General features: G+C 53.4%; 1 long non-coding RNA gene across 1 annotated transcript; it reads left to right on the forward strand.

Annotated features, from left to right (window-relative positions):
- The first annotated feature begins 7,539 nt into the window (after positions 1-7,539).
- On the forward strand, positions 7,540-9,186 carry LOC115282626. Its single transcript, XR_003904710.1, has 2 exons — positions 7,540-7,595; positions 8,445-9,186. It is a non-coding gene; the product is annotated as an uncharacterized LOC115282626 (long non-coding RNA).
- Positions 9,187-9,540: the final 354 nt, after the last annotated feature.

The following is a 9,540-nucleotide window of genomic DNA, read 5'->3' on the forward strand; positions in this document are numbered from 1 at the left end:
GGGTCCTCCGGCCCTTACAAACCCTGTCCCAGCCCCGAGACGCCCCCGGTTTGGCCCCTCCGGTGGCTCCCGTCTGCGGAAAGCTCTAAGGAAGCCGACAGACAAGCCGCCAGCTGGGGGTGGGGCATCGAGGAGGAGACTGATGGGCAGGGAGGAGGGGAAGGGAGCCCAGGCGTGGAGGCCGGGTTTGGGAGGTGAGGGGCTCGTCCCCCCCTCAGCCCCGTGGGTTGCAAAGAATTGCTAATTGCAACTAAACGAGGCCTCGGAGTGGGGGAAGGGGCAGTCTCTCGGCTGTCAGGGGCTACCGCCTCTTTGAGTGCCCGGGGAAGGCCAGGCCAGCCCGCTCTTCTCATGTAAAGCAGCTTTTTGTCTGGGGGGGCCAGGGCTGGGGCCAGGGGCTGGGGAAGGGGCCCAAGCCATTAGCAAGCTTCTTGTTCCCCCAGAAAAGGAGAAGGGCACCGATGGCTCCTTGGAGTAAGGACACCCCCTCCTCCTGCACGGGGACCTATTTACGGTGGGGTTGATGGGGTGCTGCCCAGCAGGAGGGAGTGGGCCTGGGATCCCAGCACCCCCCTGGCGGGGCTGTGGGAAAAAACTGAGCACAAAGAAGGGGGCTGGCCCAGCTGAGTTGGGAGACAGGGAAGCTCTGAACCAGGGATGCCCTGGGCTTGAAGTACCCATTGCTTGGAGCCCTGGTAGCCACATGTGCCTTATCTGGTCAGCAGGGCCTGTTTCAGGCTTCATCCACTTTGCCAGCCTTCTCAAGGTTTTGTTCTACGGGCAGCGGGAAAGGTCCTGGGGACCTAAGTGTGAGTCCAACCAGGGAGGAGAAAATCCTCTAAACATAAGGATCCTGGGGCCAGGTAACTTTTAAAAGACTGGAGAGTCTGGCCTTCTAATTCGGATGCAGCATTTTATGAGCTTCTGTAAACTCGGACATGACATTCCATTACCTTAGAAGCCTCAGTGTTCTCATCTATAAAACGGGGGCAACAATAATACCATGCTCTTAAAGTTCTTGTGAAGATCTCAACATGCAAAGCACCTGGCTTGGCAGTCTCTGGTTCTCAGTGTGTTCCCTCCCCTTCCTGAGAGCGTCCACCCTTTCACACACACACACACACACACACACACACACACACACACACGTGGTCACACATGGGGTGTGGGTACTTCGCATTTTGGGGCGGGGGATACTTCACATTTATAGAGCACTTTACAATTTCCAGAATATGCATGTGTCGACTCTCAGACAAGAAGCACAAGGGGAACAGGTCTTTTCCCCCCACACAGGGTGGCCTCAAAGATTCCCAACTCACAGATTAGATAGTGGAGCCCAGGGCCAGCGTGAAGCCAGCCCTGGCTGTCCCCATGGTCTCTAGGTGACCAGGCTTGCCTAGGTGGCCACCTGGGCTCCTCCCTTAATCCATGCTCCTGTGCAAATTGAGGGCCATGTGGGTCCCCTTCTTTCTCTTCCACACTGGGGCCGCTGAGAAACAGAGAGCTGTTCCCCTCCTAGCCTGAGAGCCTCGGAGAGGAAACCTCCCATGTGGGAGGCAGCCCGGGAGGGGACAAGGGGTGAAATAGCTGGGTAGTTTATGTCCCTCCTGCCCCCTTCCGACCAGAAAGACTAGAAGTGTGCTAGTTCATCCAGGAGTGTTGGCTCCCCTTCCTTCCTCCCTTCTTTTTGGGGACCCCATGGTATCTGTTGCCCTGGCTGGACCCCTATTCTCCCAGCACCTCATCCCAGTGGAGAGTGCTGACCCCAGCCCGTTAGACACCCTGGGGATCCTGATTCCAGAGGGCCTACAGCCAAGGGGCTCTGGCTTTGGGCCAGTGCCTTTCTCGAGGCCTGGCTCCCTCCCCACAGGCCCCTAATCCTTCTCACCCAGCAGGAAGCCCTTAAGCTGCCTTTTCAGCGGCCTTCCCCAGCCCGCTGTGGGCTCTGTGCCTTTCTATACCACCCTTGGCAGGAGCTGTGTTATACAAGGTGGAGAGAGCGCCCCCGCAAAGAGGTCAGCGTGCCTAAGGCAGCTCCAGCAACCTCTCCTCCCTGCTCCCCTCCTAGAGGTCCTCCCCCCCCCCCCCCCCCCCCCCCCCCCCCCCCCCCCCCCCCCCGCATCTGATACACTGTCTGGGCATCCAAGGGCACGGACAGCCCTGGCTAACTCACGTCAGAGCCCCAGGCTGGGTCCAGGGAAGTGTGGCAGACGGGAGAGGCCCCTCTGCCTTTGGTCCTTTTGGCTGGTCCCTCCATCTTTCCTCTGATTCTAGCCTCTGCCCTCAATTTCTGCAAGTTCATGCACAGCCTCAACTTCTGCAAGTTCATGCACAGCCTCCGCGGACTCAGTTTGCAGCTCACCCCTGGAGAGCGTAGAAGACCCTCCCGGGCTCACCACAACCTACTATATCAGATAAGCAGAGACAGAGGCCAAGCGAGGGGAAGAGAGCATTGGGGGGAGGGGACAGACTGGGTTTTTCCCTCTCCTCCAATGTTGTATTTGGATGACCGGGCTGGGGGCCTCCGAATTTCCATTTCTCTGGGACAGGCTTGACTTGAACCCTCCAATCCCATGGCCTTTGCAAGTATATACTCTTACCGATTCTGATTTTTGGTTTGGAAAATACTGTATAGCCTAGTCCCTACTCTGCCCTCAACCCTCCCCTCCCCTCCCTCGCTGGGTAAAGAGTCCCTCCCCCGCCCACCTCAGCCCCTCCCCTGTAGCCCAAACCCCAGCCCTGCTTCTCAGTGAGCCTCCCACTCTAGGAAGCCAGGCTTTTGCAGGCTTGGAGTGGTTAGGGGAGAGTTGGGGGTGCCTCTGGGAGGTCTGTTTGTAGTTCAGATTCTTCTCATTCCAAGCTCAGCAGGCTCTCTCTAAGGGAAGGGCCTGGGGTGGAGCTGGGGAATCCTTGGGGCACCAGCTGCCGGGAAGGGAAGCTTCCTGGAGAGACGAAGGAAGTGTTTGCTTCTCCTCCCAATGACCCCCATCCACAAGGTAGGACCTGCCCCTCCCGGTTTCATCCTTGGGCCGCCCCCCCCCCCAAGCTGCCTCTACATTAGTGCCCCTCCCAACAAAAGGATACATTCAGAGGCGAACTCAGCTGAGGTCCGAACTCTTTCTTTGCTTCCTAATGAGTTTCTTGCCTTTTGGGGTGCTCACCCTCTGGAAGAGCTGGGGAAGGTTTCAGAAGAATGCCTGGGGAGTGACCTGGGTCACAGTCGAAGAGGACCTGTCACTCTGTTCCCCAAACTGAAGTCTCCTGTAGATTTTTCTTTGAACCCAGCATCAGGATGTATGTGTCCCTCCATACTGCCAGGTCTTAGGCCACGGAATTCGTCACGGGGCTACTCAGCGTGACCCAGCCATGGGGGAAGCATCTCGAACCCCTCAGGTCTTAGAAGTCTGACACCTGCCCCAATTTCCTCCTCCTGGCTGCCTCTACCTCTTCTAGGGAGAGGAGGAAAATAAGTACTAAAGACTTGTACTGAGAGTCCATGAAGTAAAGTTACTGCTCACTTTCAGCCTCATCTGGTCCTCTCAACCCTCTGGGAGAGCAGATTCACATCCCTCCCTTTTAGATGAAAAGCCTGGGCTTCAGAAAGCTTGAGTGGACCTGTCCAGGGGAGGTTGTGATGAAGTAGAGAGCTGAGATTCAACCCTCCTCTCTCTGCCTGTGGAGTCAGCCTGCTGCCCTGTGGGTAGGTCTGTCTCGGCCTGAGTTCAGGCCTCTCTGGGTGACCTAGGGTTGACATTCTGCTTCCAGGTTATAAACACCATGCACCACCCTAAACTTCCTTTCCCAAAGCAACTGTCCCTACAAGTCCATTTTCTTGTTCAGACCTCATCTCAAGGGAATCATATAGAATTATTGTACCCATTCCGCAGATAGAGAAACTGATACTCAGAGAAGCAAAATGAGTCACTGAAGGCCAGAGAGGTAGTAAGCACCAAGGCCAGGATCTGAGCCCTTCGGCCTCCTGGGGGGCCACTTCATGGGCTCCCATTATTACATCAAATTTGTTTTTCCCTTCACCTCTCAGATCTGGGAGCAGAATGTATTTGCAATTCAATATGGCTTCAAGAAATTGGATACTCTTGTCAAAACTGGAGGATGGAAACTGGGACCATAGAAACCTGGCTTGCTCACTTCTCCTCAGAGCTTATCTTCTTGCCTCCCTAATGTGGGTTCAGTCATGGGCACTGGACTGGGTGTCCAGGCAGGATGCTTGGATCTCTCGATTGCCCACCTAGGGAGTTCTGCAGTCGCTGTCCTATTTATAGAGGGCGTTGCTTCACTTAACCTGTGTTTACTGAGCCCCTACTACCCACCACCTATGATAAGCACGAGGGTAAACACAAAAACTAAGAGACACAGCCTGTTCCTTCAAGAGGCCATCTTGTTGAGAGTTGGAGGTAGTTAGACATACCAAGAGCTAAATGCCACAGTGCAAGCACTCACCCAGAGAAGTGCCACAGGAAGGGATCTTAAAGAATTTACAAGGGTGGACAGGCACTTAAGGAAGGGCCCAGCGGAGCCAAGACGTAGAGTGTGAAAGTACCAGGTGTTTTGTCTAGTTCAGAGGCGAAGGCAGGATTTGGTGCAAGAAACAAAGACCATTCTAGGAGGGTTTCTTATTTTTTAATGTTTATTTATTTTTGAGAGGGGGAGAGAGAGGATGAGTAGGGGAGGGGCATAGAGAGAGGGGGAGAAAGAGAATCCCAAAGCAGGCTCTGCTCAGTCAGCACAAAGCCCAACGTGGGGCTGGAACTCATGAACCTTGAGATCGTGACCTGAGCTGAAAGCCAGAGTCAGACTGATGAGGGAGCATGGAGCAAGCTGAGGACAAAGTCCAGGGGAACAGCACCAGCCCTCCACCCCCACCCCACCCAGTGGGATACGTGTGATATTCCTCCCAGGAACAGGGAAAAGGAAAGAAAGCGAATGGTTGACTAGATAGAGATCACAGCCATGCAGGACAGGAGGCTCCTTCAGTTTGCGGATAATTTAGTAAACTGCAAGAAAGAGGCCATCTAATCCATCACCTAATCTCCAGAAACCTATAGACTCCGTTTTCTAGAGCCCTAATATCACCTTCATCAAGATGTAACAGGGACTTAAGTGCTTGAAATGGTCACGTGGGAAACAACGGCAATTGAAAAATTAAATTCCCCTACTGCCTACAGCCCATTGGCAAGAGATCTCTCCAGGAGCTCAGCGGCCTTGGTGGTGACACTTTGCCAATGGCGAAAAGGGAATCTTGGTTTAACATTACCCTGAACCCCTCCCCCAGGATCCTGTAAGTCTGCTTTACCATATAAAAAGCCCTTTGGAAACTTCCTTTATCTTAACTCCCCCAAGATATATATATGCTGACAATCATACTCCAAGCAGATGCTCCGATACACATCCGAAGGGTCTCATGACTGAGGTTTTACTAGACGGTAATAAATGGCATTTTCCTTACAACAGCTAGTCCCTCGAGGTCCCAGAAACCTTGCTTCCAAAATTCCTTAGAGCCACGCTGGCATTGTGAAGGGGTCCATCTAACAGTTTTGTGAGCACCCATTTCCCTGTGGTCTGCTTGGACCACCAGAACAAAATGCCATAGACCAAATAACTTAAACAACAGAAATGTAGGGGCGCCTGTGTGGCTCAGTCGGTTGAGCGTCAGACTTTTGGCAGAGAGGTCATGATCTCACGGGTCCGTGGGTTCGAGCCCCATGTCTCGAGCTGTGCTGACAGCTCAGAGCCTGGAGTCTGCTTTGGATTCTGTCTCCCTCTCTCTCTGCTCCTCCCCCGCTGTGCTCCATCTCTCTCCCTCTCAAAAATAAACATAAAAATAAAAAATAAAAAAAACAGAAATGTATGGCCTTGGTTCTTTTTTTTTTAAGCTTGTTTTTTTAATGTTTTATTTATTTTTGATACAGAGAGAGACAGAGCATGAGAGGGGGAGAGGCAGAGAGAGAAGGAGACACAGAACCGGAAGCAGGCTCCAGGCTCTGAGCTAGCTGTCAGCACAGAGCCTGACGCGGGGCTCAAACCCACGAACGTGAGATCTGACCTGAGCCCCGCGTCAGGAGACTTAACCGACTGATCCACCCAGGCGCCCCTGGCCTTGGTTCTTGAGGTCCCAGATCAGGATCCCACAGGGTCGTGTTCTGAGGATGCCTCTCCTCTAGCTTGCGGGTGTCTCTTTTCTCCCCGAGCCTTTCTCTGGATATAATCTGAATTGCCTCCTGGAAGCTCTATCTCTAAATATACTCACATTGAGGGTTAGGGTGTCAACATACGAAAGAGGGGTACACTACTCAGTTCATAGCACCTTCTACATGAGGCACCTGGGGCGCCAGGGTTGGTCAGTAGGTTGAATGTCTTGATGGAGGCTTTGGGGTGATGATGGGGGCGCCTGGCACCCAAGGGCCAAGAAAAAATTCTCGCAAAAGGTGCAAAAAGGTGATTTTATGAAGGCACAGGGACAGGACCCGTGGCAGAATGTACTTTGCATCCGGACCTCTAGCTGCGAGGAAGCAGAAAGCTCTTTCTCCTTTGGGAGTGTGCATAAGAATCACTTGGGGCTTATCATTCTGATCACTGGCAGGACCCAGGAGTCCGAAGTTCTCATAGGCAAATCCTGCCTCAGGGCCTCTTCTTCCGTGACTCTGAGGCATTGTGGACCCTAGGCTTTCGGGAACATTGTCCTGGGACAGGAGCCCTAGTTCCATTTGTCAGGGGCATACTTAGCCGAGTTAGCTCGGTCCTCTCCTTCCCGAGAGGAGAGCTAGTTCTAAAGACTGGATGCGGGGCCCCTGGGTGGCTCAGTCAGTTGAGTGTCCAACTTCGGCTTAGGTCATGATCTCACAGTTCGGTTCGTGGGTTCGAGCCTCGCATCGGGCTCTGTGCTGACCACTAGCTCAGAGCCTGGAGCCTGCTTCAGATTCCGTGTCTCTTTCTCTCTCTGCCCCTCCCCTGTTCACGCTCTGTCTCTCTCTCTCTGTCTCTCAAAAATAAATAAATGTAAAAAAATATATATAAATAAATAATAAAGACTGGATGCTTGAACCCTGAAAAATATCAGGGAAGTGGGAGTGCGGGGGAGGAGGCTCTGCTGGAACCCGGGAGTCTAGGGATTTAACGCACCCTCCTCCCAGAAAAAACCCCGCCCAGGAAGGCTAGGAGGTTAGTCAGTGACAAACACAAGCATTTCTTGGAGCTGTGACTCACTGTGTCCTCTCTGCCCACCCTGCGACCTGCATTCAGGACCTTTGGGACCCTACTTTGATTGCAGAGGTGAGAGAGCGCGTTAAACCCTGGGGAGGCTCAAGGATTTGCTAGACTAGGAGCAAGGTGAAACAGAAACGGGACGGGAGAGGGAGGAGAGAGTGGCATTGCCATCCAGAGTGGCCTGGAGTCCCCACTCCAAGCCTGTGTTGTCCATAACCCGCACTGAATTTCGACACAAAACATCTATTAAAATAGATTTTCCTTTTCTTTCTCATTTTCTTTTCCTGGTTCTTACTCTCCGCTGCCAGCCCCCAGCCCCTCCAGTTCAGAGGGCAAGGCCACAGACATGAAGAAGACCTGGCCTTCTCCTGGTAGCACCCCCAGCCTGGCGGCGCCCCGTCTCTGGAGAGGGTGTCACTTCAAGCCAGAGCAGGGCCAAGTCCACAGGGCTCAGCAGCCCGCATTGAGGATATTTCCTCCTTCCTTCCCAGGGGTACCCTTCCACACCCAGCTCCTGACACGCAGGGCCCCCCTTAGAAACTTCAGCAGCCCTACTTAGCCAGGGTCCCCTGGGCCTTCCTCCTTGGACTGGTTCTCCCAGGAGAACAGGCTTTCAGGCTGGGGGAGGGAGTCGGCCCCCCCCACCCCCCGCCCGTTATCACCACAAAGCAAAGTCCAGGGAAAGGAGGGGGGGGTGTTAGAGAGCCAGGTCCTTGCTAGTAAATCAAAGTTGGTTTCCCAGATGGAGCTGCAGCCGCTTTGATTTCTCAAGCCGCCCCCTCCCCCTCTGCCTCCCTCACCCCCTCACCCCCTCACCCCCAGCTCCACGGTTTCAATTCCTCCCTGAAAAGCAGTGGGGCCTCCTTTCAAACCAGCCCAGCTCCTCCAACTCCCAACTACAGCTTAAGTTACAGGAAAGAGAAGGGGGAGGGGGGGAGGTGGCCCAGCCTGGAGGAAAATGAGAGAAATTCTGGGAGAAGGGAAGGGGGGCAAGGGAGAGGGAAAAGAAAGGAAGACTGAGAAGGAAAAGAGAGCGCAAGTTAGGAGATGGGGTGCAGCTGGTACCAGAAACGTGTGCTCTGTGGGAACCCCACTTGGGAAACAAACCTCTCTTGGTCCCCAAGTGAGCATCCCCCACCCCCATCACCCCAATGACTCCTCCACATCTACAAATCTAGGATTCGATTCGGGCACTCCCATTCCTCTCCTTTTGGCATTAGGTTCTAGAAGGTTCCAGGAGACAAAATATCTGACTCATTCATTCCCAGAGACACTGACTTCCTGGACTGAGAAGGCAGAGTCTCCCCTCAAGAACCTCACCAACCAAACTCAGCACTGATTTTTTCAGCTTTGTTCCCCGCCCCCCTCCCACCCCCAGTCAGCTCTGAGCAGCCGGCACCTTGCTCTTGCTTGGCCTAGGCCTGAGCTAATTAAAGCCCTTAATTAATAGATCATCTGTTATATCTGTTTAATCCTTTTATGGCCCGTTTTGCCATCCAGAGACCTTGGGGAAGAGTGCTAGAAAGATAAAGGGCACAGCAGCTGTCCTCCGCCATGTCCCCCTCCTGCTGGGTCCCCAAAGCCAAGGGACAGCCTTGGAAATTGGCAGGGGGTGGGCTGAAGAACACCAAAGGGAACCTCCAAGTGGGCAGGAAGTGGGGGCTCTGGGTGTCCTAGGCCTGACTTTTCTAAAGCCTATTTCTAAGGGTCTGATTCCCTGAGAGCTAAATGGAAGACAAAGTTCTGAAAGAGGAAATTTGGCATCTCACCTGAAGACGGATTCCAGGTCTTGGTGGCCGGACTCTGGGAGAGAGGAAGAAAGGAAGATTCTTACACAGCAGGGACAAATGTCTTCTGGGTTGGGGGGAGGGGTGGCCAAGTAGATTCTCTGACAGCTCAAACCGGTTTTCCCCATCAGGAGTATTTTTGCTTAAAGAATAAAACCTTTGGGGATTCAAAGCATCTAAAATTGTGGTCTCTTCTTTGGCCCTTCCCTCCTAAACAGACATACACCCCTTACCCTTTAGGGTGAGGGACTCAGGGTGGAAGAAGGGACTTCCCTTCGGGAGGGAAAGAACACTGACCCAGGATTGAGGAAACGAGGAAAAGATGATTTCTCTGGAAGGCAGGGGTTCTAATGGGAAAGAAGGAAGCAGACAGACATCCATGCAATTACTTTGACTCTTTCCCTTGGCAAAATGAAAGGCCAGAGACAAGAGGATTTATGTGTAAGAATGGGGAACCCCTCAGGCTTCCTCCACTGAGAGACGGACCCCGCGCGGTCTCTGAGGTGCCCATGGCGTGCTGGACATTGCA

This window comes from Suricata suricatta, chromosome 17 (genome assembly GCF_006229205.1).
Source record: "Suricata suricatta isolate VVHF042 chromosome 17, meerkat_22Aug2017_6uvM2_HiC, whole genome shotgun sequence".
Lineage (NCBI taxonomy): Eukaryota > Metazoa > Chordata > Mammalia > Carnivora > Herpestidae > Suricata > Suricata suricatta.